The sequence below is a fragment of the Lepidochelys kempii genome, chromosome 3 (assembly GCF_965140285.1).
Source record: "Lepidochelys kempii isolate rLepKem1 chromosome 3, rLepKem1.hap1, whole genome shotgun sequence".
In the NCBI taxonomy this organism is placed as follows: Eukaryota; Metazoa; Chordata; order Testudines; family Cheloniidae; genus Lepidochelys; species Lepidochelys kempii.
In genome coordinates, this window is record NC_136382.1 from 8488763 (window position 1) to 8506378 (window position 17616).

General features: G+C 44.4%; 1 protein-coding gene across 3 annotated transcripts in view; it reads left to right on the forward strand.

The window, feature by feature from the left end:
- The window catches only part of FZD3 (frizzled class receptor 3), a 104714-nt gene that overhangs the window by 62991 nt on the left and 24107 nt on the right, over positions 1-17616 (forward strand). The gene's annotated exons all lie outside the window — the stretch shown is intronic.

Sequence of the window (17616 nt, forward strand, 5' to 3'; positions counted from 1 at the left end):
AACACTAGCAAAGTTAGTATAAACTAAAATTTCATACAGACAATGACTTGTTTATACTGCTCTAAATATTATATATGGAAATGTAAGTACAATATTTATAAATCAATTGGAATATAATTATATGATAAAAATGAGAAAGTAAGCAATTTTTCAGTAATAGTGTGCTGTAACACTTTTGTATTTGATTTTTTAAGTGAGGTGAAACTTGGGGGTACGCAAGACAAATCAGACTCCTGAAAGAGGTATGGTAGTCTGGAAAGATTGAGAGCCACTGTTTTAGACCACAGTTTTCCATGTCACTTTCAGGAAACCCACGTATGTGTCAAACAGTTGGGTAAAATCTTATCTGAAGTAACCTGTACAGAAAGTCAGAGTTTGTAGTTCATCACGTTTATTTTTAAAGAATAGGTTTGGCTTGTCAGTGTTTGATACAGTTACCATGTAAGCAAATACCATAGCGAATACTAGATGCCAGACTCTCCACTATGACAGGTTTCAGAGTAGCAGCCGTGTTAGTCTGAATCCGTAAAAAGAAAAGGAGTACTTGTGGCACCTTAGAGACTAACAAATTTATTAGAGCATAAGCTTTCATGAGCTACAGCCCACTTCACTCTCCGCTATGTTACACCAATTTGGTGGTGGTGTAATTAGATTTAGAAAGGAGAAAAATCGGACACACAGAGAGTAGTTGATCAGATGAAGCCGAATTTCTTTTATTGTGCTAATGTGGTTGTGGCAAAACATTGAGTTTCTAAAATATTCAGATTTGTTAGTTTCTAGGGCATGATCTCTGTTTTGCATCTCAATGGAAAACCTTTCACAATACTTTATTTGAAGGGGGTTATATAACAACATGAGTTCCATTAGGTGTCTGCGCTTACACTGGTATAAATACCATGGCAGCGTTCAGCTCAAAAGCAAAGTTCATGTTTTAGTGCCATAAAAATATCACTTAAAGGTTCGGAATACTTTGTATGGCTTGATGATATTCCTTTCTGACTTGTAACCCTTTATTGTTTTTTCTTACTTTCTATTACTTTTTGAGTAAGTAATAGAAAAAAAATTAAGTACATCTGAAGCAGGAAGCCTACTAAAAACCAATGGAGTCACTGGACGATTGAGATGCTAAGGGACCACTCAAGTGAGATAAAGCCATTTGAAGGGCCCTTGAGAGATCATCTAGTCCAACCCCCTGTGTTGAGGAAGGACCAAGTATACCAAGACTGTCTCTTACAGGTGTTTGACTAAACTGTTGTTAAACCTCCAATGACAGGGATTCCACAACCTCCCTTGAAAGCATATACCAGTGCTTAACTGTCCTTATAGTTTAAAAGATTTTCCTAATATCTAACCTAAATCTCCCTTGCTGCAGATTTAGCCCATTACTTCTTGTCCTACCTTCAGTGGACATGGAGAATAATTGATCCCTCTCCTCTTTATAACAGTGCTTAACATATTTGAAGACTGTTATCCAGACCCCCCTCAGGCTTCTTTTCTCAAGGCTCAAAATACCCAATTTCTTTTAACCTTTCCTCCATAGGTCAGGTTTTCTAAGCTTTTAATCATTTCTGTTGCTCTCCTCTGGACTTTCTCCATTTGAGCCACATTTTTCCTAAAATGTGGCACCCACAGTTTGGACACAGTACTCCAGCTGAGGTCTCACTAGTGCTGAGTAGAGTGAGACAATTGCCTCCTGTGTCTTACAAAGAACATTCCTGTTACTACATCCCAGAATACTAGCCTTTTTTGCAACTGCATCACATTGACTCACATTCAGTCTGTGATCCACTGTAATTCCCAGACCCTCTTCAGTAGTACTACCACACAGCCAGTTTTTCCCCGTTTTGTAATTGTGCATTTGATTTTTTTCCTTTAAGTGAAGTATTTTGCACTTGTCTATTGAATTTCGTCTTGTTGACTTCAGATCAATTCTCCAATTTGTCAAGATCGGAGAATAGGATTAGAATTCAAAACAAAGGGCTTGCAGTCCCTCCCAGCTTATCTGCAAATTTGATAAGCATGTTCTCTGCTCCATTATCCAGCTCCTTAATGAAAACATTGAATAGTACTGGACTCAGGACAGACTCTTGCGGGACCCCACTAGATGAGTCCTCCCAGTTTGATGATAAACCATTGATAACTATTCTTTGTAGTACAGTCTTTCAACCTTTTGTGCACCAACTTTATAGTAATATCATTCTAGACCACATTTCCCTAGTTTGCATGAGAATGTCACGTGGGTCTGTCAAAAGCCTTACTAAAAATCAAGATATATCCTGTCTACAACTTCCCCCCCATGCACTAGGTCGGCAACCCTGTCAAAGGAGGACACTAGATTGGTCTTGTATGATTTTGTTTTTGACAAATCCACGCTGGCTATTCCTTATTACCCTATTAGTCTCTAGGTGCTTACAAACTAATTGTTTTATAATTTGTTCCAGTATCTTTCTAGGCATCAAAGTTAGGCTGACTGGTCTGTAATTCCCTGGGTCCTCTTTTTTTTCCTTGGTTCTATATTAGTCCTTCTCCAGTCCTCTGGGACCTCACCCATCCATGAATTCTCAAAGATAATTGCTAACTGTTTTGAGATTGCTTCATCTAGTTCTTTAAGTATTCTCTGGTGAATTTCATCAGGCCCTGCTGAACTGAATATATCTAATTTATCTAAATATTTTTAATCTGTTCTTTCCCTATTTTGGCTTTGTAATGTATAAAATTGGATGGGATATTGCTTACTCAGAATTCATGGAGTATTTTAAAGATGGAAATGTGTAGCATCTTAATGAGCAAAATCCTGGTTAGTGGAATAATGTCAGCATGTAGTAAAAATACTACTCAAATCTCCAGCAAACCATTAACATTATAATAGCTCAGCAGGAGTTGTTATATTGTCAATGGAAGAACAATAATGGTTCTATTCACATCAAATTGGGTCGAAGGACCTGTAGACCCTATGGAATATTAGAAGGGTTTTTCTTTTAACCCTTGAAACTTTTTCTTAAGATAAACATGCTTCCCCACTTAAACTATCCAGGGCCCTAATTTAAACAGATTTACAAAATAGCAATCAGTTGATTTATCCTTGGATGGTCAAAGCTATTGAGAAACAGATTAAGGTTTGGGGCCAATCTTAAGATTTTTAGTATGTTTTGATAGTCTTGCATATCTCTTTTTAAATAATCTTTAAAATGTTTGAATTGTAGGGGCTCTATTTTGTGGGGGAGGGAGGAGTTTCCTGAGGTCCTCACTCAGTCCTTACTCGGGCAACATTGAATGATTTCCGTTATTTATGTCTAAATAAGGACTTCTAGGTTTGTCCCATTAAGAGTAAACTGTGTTACAGTTAAGAGACTAGCACTTAATCCCACGGCACAATGGTTTGCTAAAATGTTGACAAGGTTTCTATAGAATTACATTATTTTATTTCAACTACAGAATAGGAATAAGAGATATAGGAGATGTGGCTGGGGTATTCTTGTCTGCCGCAACAGCCTATAAGGGCCATCACAGCCAGGATTCTAATTAAGGCAAGCCCTCAGGGTGCTCTAACCTACATGAAGGGCTAACCAGGTCTTGGCAAGCCCCAGGTCAGAGAGACAATCACCTTTATGCTGTCACTTTGAACCTTGCATTGAGTGTAGTTCAGGCTCTGGAATGAATTGGTTCATATAATCTTTATAATCAGTGCTTGTTTTGGAGAGCAGCAGTACATTTTCCTGTGGAATGTGAGCATGTGCAGTAATCTGTTATGTTCTTTTGTGACTTGTTTGGTTCTATCCTTTGTCCTCCAGGTATTAGTATAAAAGTATTCTAGATCACATTGTGCTGTTTCAGCCAGTCTGAACTGCCATTAAGATCCCACATACAAACACGCTTCTGAGGAGATTTGCTGGAAGTTGGATGGAGGGCAACATTTCAGATTTGTGAATTCTCACTAAAGAAACAAAAAATAATAATTTCCATCTATGACTTGTTAGTAACAGAGACAATCGCTAATGTAATTGAAGAGGATTTACTTGCATTTTACTTATGTGACCATTTATTTAAAAAAAAAAAAAAAAAGTGGTATGGAGAAAGGATTCAGATTGTTACTTAGATATGTTTTAAATGTCCTTAAAGCGTATTTTTTGGGAAATGTATTAAATTAATGGGTTTTACCTTAAATGGATGGGGTAGGAGTGAATTATTCCTACCAACTTTTATAACCCCCCTTTAATATACAGTTAGAAAAATCTCAAGATCTCTGTAGTACAGCATATATTTTTAAATGTGAGGTGGGAAAAAATAATCTGTTACCAGAAATAATTAGTTTAGTGGCCTCTCATATTTAGGACTCTAGCCACAATAATTTGATCTGATCTAGTAATTCTGCTTCCAGTCAATAACATTTCTCTATTAATTGTAATCTAAAATTGCTTTAACCTAAAGTTAATTTTATTAACCCTTCCCATCTACATCTACAGGTGTTTTTAGATTTAAGGATATATCATTTTTTTGTTCACCTACATGTCAGAAGTTTCTTATTTTCAATATATTAATGCAATTATTTTTTTAAAATACCCTTATTTAGCTGTCTTTAAACTACAGAATTCTAGTTGAGCCAAAAACCTTAACTGTATATTGCTTTTTGTAAGGCGGTCGCAGCGGTCTCCCCATCTATCAGGGAGGGAGGCCACGGCCCCTCGCTACAATGCCTCTGGAGTGACTCAGTTCAGGGGGAAATTAGCCAACCATTAGGCCCAAGCCTGCAGTCCAGGCAGAGCAGCAATGAGTCTATCGGCGCCAGCCCTAAGTCAGGGCGGGGTAGCAAACAGTTAATGGGTCTGGCCTGCAGTCAGGCAGAGCAGCAGTGAGTCTAAGGGGGCTCAGGCCCTTGAGCAAGGTGGGGCACCAACAGATAAGGGGCTCTGGCCTTCAGTTAGGGTAGAGCAACACAACAGTCTCGGGGGATCAATTCTCTGGTGGGGCAGACAGCAAAACCCTCTGGCATCCTAGCTGTGGTGGACGACAGACCAATGCAGGCCTCTTGGTCTAAAGGTGGGAGGCTGCCATGCCCTGGGGTAGGGCAGCAGGGGGTAGGGCGACGCAGACCCACCTGACTCCACTGCATCCTAGCCCAGGGCCCTAACAGTGGCAGAGTGTTCCGCCACTAGGTCGGCGGGGACTCCAGCCACAACATGCTGGCCAGCTGGCAATCAGTAATGCAGCCGAACCCTATTCGGCTTCCTTCCTACACTCCCATTCAGGAGGTACCTGGATTCTGGGGTCATCGTTTGTCTCGCCGGGGTAAATGGCTAATGGTAGCCCCAACAGCTCCGTGGTTTCTCCAGTGCCTGGCAGCTATCTGGGGGAAGGCCACACTCCCTCAATACGGTTTTAGACAGTTTTGGCTCATCAGTAGCTAATGCCTGGCTTTGTACCTTTTGTTTTAAAAGGTATATTCATAAAAGATAAACATTTCAAAAGCACCTATGTGCTATTTTGGTAGGGGCTGGGTAAGGGTGATTAGTGCTTCATTTTCTGCCTCCTGTTTTAGGATGGTTTTCCTTAAAGCCCCAGCTCCTGGAGTCAAGTGAATGTGATCATTTCAGCCTTCATTCTTACAGAAAAAGTATGTTTCTAGCCCTCATGGCTATGGAGAAAGCTTCAAAATGTGATCTCAGTGCACCCTAAAGGCTCAAAAACCAGAAGGCAAATAAAAAACACCAAATCTATTATTTTTACATAAACTCATGATTTTAAAACCAATCTCATGATTTTTGGTGAGCCTAACTCATGATTTTTGAACATTTGGGGTTGGCAAAACTGCATCTCCTCCTTCTTTCCTGAACAAACAGAAGGAAGTTAACACAAAAGGTATACAAATATTCCTGTAGAGTCCCTTCAACATTGGGGATCCCTCTTGAAGAGGGAATCCGATGAGCATATGACAGGGTAGAGCAGGGGTGGGCAAACTACAGCCCGTGGGCCTATCAGAACTTTTAATCTGACCCTTGAGCTTCTGCCGGGGAGTGGGGTCAGGGGTTTGCCCCGTTCCAGCCGGCGGGGAGGACCTCAGGGGTGCAGGTGTAACCCACACACCTCCTGGGTGAGGTGTTCTGTCCCATCTAGTGGCACTGAGACCACTTAGAGAGAGTTAAATGAGTCTGCTCTACAGCCTTAGCTAACAGCTAGTTGGCTTTTAGCTCATATGGTAGAGGCTCATGCACTAAGCTCCCGTGGCCCCAGGTTCGATCCCGCCCACCGATGATTGGGGTCTGTCGGTGTTATACAGGCTCCGGGCAGCACTTACCTCAAGCAGCTCCCGGAAGCAGCGGCATGTCCTCCCTCCGGCTCCTAAGCATAGGGGTAGCCATGGGGCTCTGCACACTGCCCCTGCCCCAAGCACTGCCCCCACATCTCCTCTTGGCCGGGAACCACAGCCAATGGAGCTGCAGGGATGGCATCTGCAGACAGGGCAGTGCACAGAGCCACCTGGCCGGCGCCATGCCTCTGCGTAGGAGCCGGAGGCGGGCATGCTGCTACTTCTTGGAGTTGTGGGGGCGGCACCTGCGCATGGGGCATCACATAGAGTCGCTTGGCTGCTCCTCCACGTAGGAGCTGGGGTGGGGGACATGCCACTGATTCCAGGTAAGCGCCGCCTGGAGCCTGCACCCCGATCCCCTTCCAAACCCCTCGGTCCCAGCTTGGAGCACTCTCCCGCACCCCAAACCCCTCATCCCCAGCCCTGCCCCAGAGCCAGAGACCCCACCCCTAATTTCGTGAGCATTCATGGCCCACCATACAATTTCCTCTACCCAGATGTGGCCCTCAGGCCAAAAAGTTTCCCCACCTCTGGGGTAGAGTAACAGGGGGCCCAGAGCCAGGAATAACACCAAGGAGTCCTGAATCCATCATCTGCTGCAATCATTAGAACTGTATAGGACACATCCCATGCTGCATTGATGGTAATGGGAGTTTTGCCTAAGTTTAAGGGTAACAGCTAAAAAAATTAGCTCTAATTCTGCAAGTATGTTCTTCATAGAAAATTAACAGGTAAAGGTGAATTATTCCTTTGAAATTGCAGACTATAAAATCACACACAAATATAGTACATAATGAGTGTTTACCTTGATTTTTTTTAAACTTTAACGTGGAAGTTTGAATTGAAATGCAATTTTTAATTTGTAACAATGTAGCTGAATCACACTAAGGAAGTTTTGTAACAGACTTTCTCTTCCCATGGCTGCAGTGAAGTGTAACCCCAGTTGACACTACTTTACTTTCATGCACAAGTGCTTTAGAACAATTGCACTTGCAGACCAAAGAGTCGAAAAAAACAGGAGGCATGTAAACATCTTGCCGAAACCAGTGACCAGAAGTAATTGTTTGAGTGTTGAATCCTCTGCATTGTGGGATGCAGAATAAATTGGGATGGTGTTTTCACCTTGTTTCCTTGAAGAAATATGCAACATTTGCAGAGTGTTCCATAAATCACAGGAGTTGCCAATATTTTTTTTAAATACGAAGTGTCTCCGTTGTTTTGACTATCTGTGTTACCATCACTTTTCAAAGAACAGAGGGAAGGGAGTTAACTTGAATACAGAAAAGAAGCTTTGTTAAGAAATGTACTATCAGGTTGATTTCTAAAACATTTAATGTCATTGGTATATGGCACAGCGATTAAAAATATGTATATATATAAATCTAGATTTTCCTTTTCAAAAACAAGGTATTATTTAGAACTCCTCATAGTAGATGTAATGGGTTTGCTTAAATCTGCCCTAAGAAGCTGATGCTTGTTAAATGTAATTATCCTATTCTCAAAGAAGGCTCCATTTAAAAGGGAAAACCACTACCTAAAGCTTTGTCTATACTGGACTTTCGTCGGTAAAACTTCTGTTGTTCAAGGGTGTGAAAAAAACACACACCCAAAGTTTTACCGATGACAAGCGCCAGTGTGAACAGAACTTTATCAGTGGGAGAGCTCTCTTGTCGACTGGCTCTTGTTGGGGGTGGAAATTTTTTGTCTGCACAGCTGTGTCGCTACAAGGTGGTAGTGTAGACATAGCCTAAGTCTTTCTGGAGCTCAGTTTACTCAGAGGTCATTCAGCAAGTCCGAATATCAAAATAGACTTTTTGTATCCCTCATCAACTAAGTTAATAAAAATAAAGTCGACACAGAAGATATTGCACCACTTCATAGAGGTGAATCAATTAATTTCTCGTATCTACTTCAGATTTTAAGAAAAGCATTTCATTCAAACTCATTGCCCAAATAGCTCACTTGTAGCTCCAACAATATCAGTTATCCTGTCTCCATGTTGCACTTCTAAGAGGTCGTCTACACTAGAAGTGCTACAGTGGTGCAGCCACAATATGTCTGGTGAAGACTATGCCAAAGGGAGAGAGAGCTCTCCTGTCAGCATAATAAGTCGACCTCCACAAGAGGTCTCCCACCACCATAGTGTTGTCCATACCAGTGCTTAGGTTGGTGTAACTTACGTTGCTTGCGGGTGGCTTATTCACACTTCTGAGTGATATAAGTGGCTTTATAAACGGCTGTTACTCTGAAACCTGTCATAAGTGGTAGTGTATACCAAGCCCTAGTCACTCTTGGGATGTAAATGAAGGGAACACATGTTCTCACATCACCTCAGCATGCAGATGTCTTGCAGTATATTAAGAATACAGACTGAAGGCAGTCATTCATGCAGTCTGACAAATCTGTGGCAGAGAATTTTTGAAGATTTAGAAGAGGTCGTTTTTCTTCCACTATAGTATCCAGACTGTTTGATCTGTATATGGGTAATTTTTCCAAATATTTTCCTAAGAGTCATCTTTCCTTCTTATTTGTTGAATGTTTTGTATACTAGTTCTTGTCAAAGAAGGACTTTAAAAGGAATTCCTCGTTTATTAATATGCCTACTCTCTCCCTGAACTACTACTACTTACTCTGATATATTTTTATGGAGGCTCTTTATTCCTACTCACCACTTCAGCTATCATTAACGAATTCTTCTTTCCTCCATTATTTGAAGCTCAGATTCAAAGACTTCAAGGTCAGAAGGAACCATCATGATCATCTAGTCTGACCTCTCCTGCACATTGTAGGCCACAGAACCTCACTCATCCACTCCTGAAGTAGGCCCCTAACCACTGGCTGAGTTACTGAAGTTCTCAAAACATTATTTAAAGACTTCCAGTTACAGAGAATTCCCATTTATACTAATTTAAACCTGTAAGTGACCCGTACCCCATGCTGCAGAGGAAGGCAAAAAAAACCCCCACGGTGTCTGCCAATCTGACCTGGGGGAAAATTCCTTCCCAATCCCAAATATGGCAATCAGTTGGACCCTAAGCATGTGGGCAAGACCTGCCAGGCAGATACCTGGGTAAGAATTCTCTGTCGTAACTCAGAACTCTCCCTACCTAGCGTCCCATCGCTGGCCGTTGGGGATTTTTGCTACTGGTAGTCGCCAATGGGCCACATGCCATTGTAGGTAGTCCCATCATACCATCCACTCCATAAACTTATCAAGCTCAGTCTTGAAGCCTGTTAGAGTTTTTGCCCCCACTGCATCCCTTGGAAGATTGTTCCAGAGCTTCACTCTTCTGATGGTGAGAAACCTTCACCTAATTTTGAGCCTAAACTTGTTGACGGCCAGTTTATATCCATTTGTTCTTGTGTCCTCTTAAATAACTCCTCTCCATCCCAGGTATTTATCACTCTGATGTATTGATAGAGAGCAATCATATCTCCCCTAAGGCTATTTTTGATTAGGCTAAATAAGCCAAGCTCTTTGAGTCTCCTCTCATAAGATAGGTTTTCCATTCCTCAGATCATCCTAGTAGCCCTTCTCTGCACTTGTTCCAGTTTGAATGCATCTTTTTTAAACATGGGAGACTAGAACTGTATTCCAGATTAGGTCTCACTAGTGTCTTGTATAATGGTACTAACACTTCTCCGTCTCTACTGGAAATACCTTGCCTGATGCATCCTAGGACTGCATTAGCCTTTTTCATGGCTGTATCACATTGACAGCTCATAGGCCATCCTCTGATCAACTAATATACCGAGGTCTTTCTCCTCCTCTGTCATTTCCAACTGATAAGTCCCCAGTTTATAGCAAAAATTCTTGTTGTTAGTCCCTAAATGCATGACCTTGATTTTGAAGTATTACATTTCATCCCATTTCTAGTACTCCAGTTTACAAGGCCATCCAGATTTTCTTGAATGATATTCCAGTCCTCCTCCATATTGGATATACCTCCCAACTTTGTCGTCCGCAAATTTTATTAGCACATGCTCGCTTTTTGTGCTAGTAATAAAGGGCAGTAATAAAAATGTTTAAGATTGGTCCCAAGACCAATTCCTGAGGAACTCCACTGCTGACCTCCCTTCAGCCTGACAGTTCATGTTTCAGTATGACCCGTTGTAGTCTCCCCTTTAACCAGTTCCTTATCCACCTTTCAGTTCTCACATTAATCCCCATTTTCTCCAGTTTAACTAGTAATTTCTCATGTGGAACAGTATCAAATGCCTTACTGAAATCCAGACAGATTAGATCTACTGCATTTCCTTTGTCTAAAAAATCCATTTCCTTCTCAGAGAAGGAGATCACGTTGGTCTGACACGATCTACCTTTTGTAAAACCATGTTGTATTTTATCCCAATTACCATTCACTTCTATGTCTTTTAACTACTTTCACTTTCAAAAGTTTCTTCCAAGACCTTGCATACAACTGAGATCAAACAAACAGGCCTGTAGTTTCCTGGATCACTTTCCCTTTTTAAAAAATAGGAACTGTATTAGCCATTCTCCAGTTATAGGGCACAACCCCCAATTTACTGATTAATTAAAAATCCTTGCTATTGGGCTTGCAATTTCATACACCAGTTCCTTTAATATTCTTGGATGGAGATTATTTGAGCCCCCCAATTTAGTCCTATTAAACTGTTTTGAGTTTGACTTCCACTTCGGGTGTGGTAATTTCTACCTCCATATCCTTGTTTCCACCCTGCCACTACCTCTAAGATCTTCATTAGCTTCATTAAAAACTGAGGCCAAGTGGTGTTTAATTGATGGGCCATGCTTAGATAATCTTTTATCTCTACCCCATCCTTAGTGCTTAGTGTCCCACTTCTTTCTTTTTCTTATTTATATAGCTATAGAACCTTTTACTATTGGTTTTAATGCCCCTTGCAAGGACCAGTTCTGCTTGGCTTTTGGCAGTTCTCACTTTTCCCCTACACTTTCTGACCTCTAAGAGGTAGCTTTCCTTGCTTATCCCTCCCATCTTCCATTACTTGTAGGCTTTCTGCTTTCTCTTAATCACCTCTTTGAGATGCTTGCTTATGCAGCTTGGTCTGCAACCCCTCCCTATGAATTTTTCCCCTTCCTCGGGATGCAGGCTTCAGATAGCTTTTGCAACCTTGACTTAAAGTAATTCCACGCCTCCTCCACATTCAGACCCTGGAGTTCTTCAGTTCAGTCCACTTCCCTAACTAATTCCCTTTAACTTTTTAAAGTTTGCCCATTTGAAATCAAGGACCCTTGTTGCAGATCTGTTTTTGTTTATCCTTACGTTTAGTTTAAACTGAATAGCTCATGATCAGTCAAGCCAAGGTTGTCCCTTACAACTAGTTCTTCTGTGAGGTTCTCCCTACTCACCAATACCAAATCTAAAATGGCATCACTTCTTGTTGGTTCAGCAACTATTTGGTGAAGCAATCTATTGGCTATCACTTCCAGGAAAATCTGGGCCCTACTATTTTTACTAGCATTTCTCTTCCTAGCTATATCTGGGAAATTAGTCTCCCATAATCTCACAATTCCCAGTAGTATTTATTTCATTAAAAACATTAAAGAGGTCTCTATCCATATCCAAAGCGGACCCTGGTAGTCAGTGCTTGGAGTATGCTACAATCAGGAGAACCTATAGTAGCTTTCTTCCCCAATGTGATTTTGGCCCAAACAGACTTTTATCCATTCTATCGCTTCTAATTTCTTTACAGTCTACTTCATCATTGATATACACTGCTACTCCACCACCTTTGCTTTTATTTCTGTCTTTCCTGAACAGCATGTACCTTTCAATACTTGTACTCCAGTCATGACGACTATTCCACCATGTTCGTGTTATACCTATAATACCTGGTTTCACTTCCTGCACCAGTAGTTCTTCAAGTACTTGTTCATGTCAAATCCAATCAGGTGTGTGTGAATGGGAGCCAGAAGATTTTTCCCCTAGCAGTATCTGTCAGGTTGTTCCGGGCACCCCCTGGAGTGGCGCTTTCATGGCACTCAATATAGGGCCCTCCCGACCCGCCATCCTCTCAGTTCCTTCTTACCACCTGTGATGGCTAGCTGGAACTCCCCATTGCTCTTGCCTCGGCAAGCACGTGCTTCTCAGTGTCCCTTTTTTGTGTGTATAGTTAGTGTATGTATTAGGAGATAGTTTAGTAAGTTTCCTTTGGGTACCTTCCCCCTGCCCCCCAAAAAATGTTCTGGGGTATGCCTCTGTCCCCTGTGGTAGGTCTATCCCTAAAAGTGATGAACACATTTCATGCTTAAAGTGTCTCGGTGAAGGTCACCTTCGTGAGAGCTGTAAGATCTGCACAGGGTTTTGCCCCAGGACCCTGAAAGACCGAGAACAGCGCCTCCATATCTTACTCCATGGAGGCAGCACTTTGGCCTCAGTCAGAGCACGGCGCAACAGAGCCAGCCTCAAGCACCAGTTCTTCAGTGTGCAGTGCTCTGGCACCATTGACACGTGAGCCAGTGCCAAGGAAGGACTCTTCTGGAGACCCTTGGCACCGCCACAGCTCAGCACACAGGACCCAGACTTCCATGATGCACCGGTCTCAATCTCCATTGCCCCACAAGAAGAAGGCTGACAGAGTGCGCTCCCCAACCAGGTCTAAGGACCAGGCAGTCAGTGAGCCACTCAACTGGGGTTGCATTGACTCCTGCCCCAGCACAGGTCCAGTCGAGTCCGGACCCTCATCGCTCACCAGCCTCCCATCATGAGGACTTGGAGCTCCTCTCCACCCTGGAGGCGTTTGAGGCCTCAGTGGACCTCCAGGCACTTACAGCACCAGCCTCTCCTCCAAGGTGGGAGAGATTGCCTGCACTGGTTCAGGGCCCGGTGAATTTCATGGACAAACCGGCAATGATGGCAGCGATGTGTGCACCATCCCCGATGCATCGGCCCATGGCACTAGCTGCTCGCATGGAGGAGCCGCTTTAGTCCCCCAATTGGCATAATTCATCACTGGCACAGAGGGGCTCTGCTCCTCTGTGGTCTTCCCAGTCTGAGACCTCAAAGTCGTAAGTGGAGTAGTCACACTCTAGTAGGAGCAGGAGGTCCCGCTCTTGCCATGACCGCCATCCCTACCCAGTGCCATGGCCGAGTCAGTGGCAAGCTCCTCAATGGCCCTTCTGGCCACCCTGGGCCTGTTATCAAACCCAGGGGCAGAGTCATGGGTCTAGACCGACATCGGTGGTCTCTGCGTCCTTCGGGCCACCGCACACCTTGGGCACCAGGAATGTCAACAGTTGCCCAGCTGTTCTCGATACTGACATTGATGATTCTGGCATCAACAACTGCGGCACTGACTGCGGCACCAGAGAATCCTAGCTCCTCGGGACTCCAGAGGAGCTGAGGGCAGAAAGCAAGCTCTGGTGCTGGCCCCCTGTTGTCCTCGTCATCTCCAGATGAGGTGGTGGCTGGCTCATCAGCCGCTCCAGCTTCGGAGGACAGCAGGGTCTTACAGCAGCTGCTGAGATGGGTGGCCCAGAACCTGAGCATTAAACTGGAGGAGGTGGTGGAGGAGACCGACCCAATGGTCAATATCCTTTCCCCTCCTGGACCATCTCGTATTGCGCTGCCACTGATCAAGACCATCAGCAACGCCACTAGGACCCTGTGGCAGACCCTGTCCTCGCTGCCTCCAACCGCTAAAAGGTACGAGCGGAGGTACTTCGTCCCCTCAAAGGGGTATGAACATCTGTATACTCACCCCCCGCTGGACTCCCTGGTAGTGGACACTGCTAACCAGCGCGAGCGACAGGGCTACTGGGGCCCTCCCCGAAGAATCGAGAGGCCAAAAAATTGGACCTCTTTGGGAGGAAGGTTTATTGAACGCAGGGGGTGGGTTGCAACTCAGTATTGCTTACCATCAGGCAGTGGTTAGCAGATATAACTTTAACACCTGTGGGGCCATGGCAAAGTTTGCTGAATTCGTGCCCCTGGACTCTCGAGTAGAGTTTTCTGTGCTAGTAGAGGAGGGCAAACCGATTTCTCGGGCGTCCCTGCAGGCAGCCTTGGACGCAGCAGATGCGGCTTCCTGCACCATGGCAACTGGGATGGCCATGAGGAGGAGTTCCTGGCTGCAGGTCTCTGGCCTTCCATAGGAAGTACAGCAGACAATCCGGGACCTCCCGTTCGGGGGTCAGACTTTATTCTCAGAAAAGACTGACGCTTGCATAGCCTCAAGGACTTGATAGCCACCCTGAGACCCCATGGCCTCCATGCCCCTGCTAACCTACGGAGGCATTTTAGACCTCAGTTCCTCCGTGGGGGCTATCAGCTTCAGAGTAGGCAGGAGGGGTCTTGCAGGAGGAATAGGTACTCTAAAAAGAGACCTCATCCCTTCTCTGGCCAGTCTAAACCTGCCTCAGGCTAAAACCAGGTCTTTTGAAAGTGTGCATGAGGATGGTGCACCAGTACAAAGACTGGATCCATCCTGCCTTATCTTTTGTCTCGACAATCCCCTTTCTACCCTGCGTGGGCCTGTATTATGTCGGACAGCTGCGTGCTCCCTGCTGTAGAGAGGGGATACTCCCTCCAATTCTCTGCCCTCCTGTCCATCAACCACCGCCTCCCCCCTCCACCCCCCCCGGTCCCTCTTCAGGGACCTTTCTCACAAGCAACTCCTTGTAGAGGAGGTTCAATCGCTCCTCTCACTGGGGGCAGTGGAAGACGTTCCTCAGGAGATGAAGGGCAAGGACTTCTATTCCCAGTATTTCCTAATACCGAAAGCCAAAGGCAGGCTCAGGCCCATCCTAGACCTGTGAGAGCTCAACAAATTCATGAAGAAACTCAAGTTCCACATGGTCTCTTTGGCTTCCATCGTCCCTTCCTTGGACCCAGGGGACTGGTATGCCGCCCTCAACTTGAAGGATGCATACTTTCATATATGACAGGTTTCAGAGTAACAGCCATGTTAGTCTGTATTCGCAAAAAGAAAAGGAGTACTTGTGGCACCTTAGAGACTAACCAATTTATTTGAGCATAAGCTTTCGTGAGCTACAGCTCACTTCATTGGATGCATACCGTGGAAACTGCAGCAGACTTTATATATACACAGAGAATATGAAACAATACCTCCTCCCACCCCACTGTCCTGCTTATCTAAAGTGATCATCAGGTGGGCCATTTCCAGCACAAATCCAGGTTTTCTCACCCTCCACCCCCCCACACAAATTCACTCTCCTGCTGGTGATAGCCCATCCAAAGTGACAACTCTTTACACAATGTGCATGACAATCAAGTTGGGCTATTTCCTGCACAAATCCAGGTTTTCTCACATCCCCCCCACCCCCATACACACACAAACTCACTCTCCTGCTGGTAATAGCTCATCCAAACTGACCACTCTCCAAGTTTAAATCCAAGTTAAACCAGAACATCTGGGGGGGTGGGGTAGAAAAAAACAAGAGGACACAGGCTACCTTGCTTAATGACTTAGCCACTCCCAGTGTCTATTTAAGCCTAAATTAATAGTATCCAATTTGCAAATGAATTCCAATTCAGCAGTTTCTCGCTGGAGTCTGGATTTGAAGTTTTTTTTTGTTTTAAGATAGCGACCTAGTGATTACACCATCCTACAGAAGGTACCTCAGGTTTGTGGTTAGCAACAACCACTACCAGTTCAGTCCTCCCGTTTGGTCTGTCAGCAGTGCTTTGTGTGTTGACCAAGTGCATGGCAGTCATGGCCACATTCCTACACAGGCAGCAGGTACAGATATTCCTGTACCTCGATGACTGGCTGATCAAGGGCTGCTCCAGGGCTCAAGTGAAGGCATCAGTTGACTTCATAAGAATGACGTTCGATGAACTGGGCCTTCTCCTGAACATGGAGAAATAGACTCTGTCCCCTGTTCAATGAATAGTATTCATATGCGCAGTACTGGACTCAACACAAGCCAGGGAATACCTCCCAGAAGCAAGGTTTTGGCCCTGGGCGACATCACTCGAAGTCTCAGGCAGTTCCCCACGACCACAGCAAGGAATTGCCTTCAATTTCTAGGACACATGTCCGCTTGTACCTATGTGGTGCAACATGCTAGGCTCAGACTCCGGCCTCTCCAATCATGGTAGCCCTGGTGTATCAGCCAACTCAGGACAGTTTGAACAGGGTTGTGACTGCCTTGTCTGGTCCTTGACTCCCTCAGTGGTGGCTTGACCTTCAGGTAGTGTGTGCAGGGGTCCTCTTCACCGGTCCTCAGCCATCCCTCTCACTAGTGACGGACGCGTCAGCCTTGGGCTGGGAAGCACTGGGAGACCTCAGGACACATGGTCTCTGTTCTCAGGCGGAACTCGCTCTCCACATCAATGTCAGAGAGCGGTGCACCTGGCATGCCAGACTTTCCGAGCACACTTGACAGGGAGATCTGTATCAGTTATGACAGAAAACAACATAGTGATGTTTTCTATCAACAGACGGGGGGCAGAGTGCACTCTCCTTTCCCATGTGCCAGGAAGCCCTCAGGCTGTGGGACTCCTACAAACATTTTACCTCTCTGGAGTACAGAACGAGTTGGCGGACTATCTCAGCAGGTCATTCCATGGCCATGTGTGGTCCCTGCCACAAAACAATCACTCTGAACTGCCACTGCATATTGAGTGGATGTTTTCAGAGAACTATCCACGATGACTCCACGATGACTCCAAGATCTTTCTTGAGTGGTAACAGCTAATTTAGACCCCATCATTTTATATGTATAGTTAAGATTATGCTTTCAAATGTGCCTTACTTTGCATTTATCAACATGGAATTTCATCTGCCATTTTGTTGTCCAGTTACCCAGTTTTGTGAGATCCCTTTATAACTCTTTTCAGTCCACTTTGGAATTAACTATTTTGAGTAGTTTTGTGTCATCTGCGAATTTTGCCACCTCACTGTTCAGCCCTTTTTCCAGATAAGTTTATGAATACGTTGAATAGTACTGGTCCCAGTACTCACCCCTGGGTGACTATTTTCCTCTCTCCATTCTGAAAACTGACCGTTTATTCCTACACTTTGTTTCCTATCTTTTAACTAACCAGCAGAGAGGCAGGTTTGTTGCCATTGATAGCAGGGGAGTTCAGCTGGTTGCAGCCACTTCCCGAATTCCTCCTCGGCTTAAAGAGGGTGTCTGGACCAATCAAAGGCCACAAAGGAAGCTGTCAGTCCAGCCTTCTGAGGTGGTACTTACTGTGGTATTTATCTCCACAGGGTCTATTGATGATGCATACAATCCTATCACAGCTGCTGGGTAGTGGAGATGTCCGCCATCCCACAGTCCTGGGTTCTAGTCCCTGCAGAACCTCACACAGTTCTCCACCCTTGATTTGAGGTGATTGTTT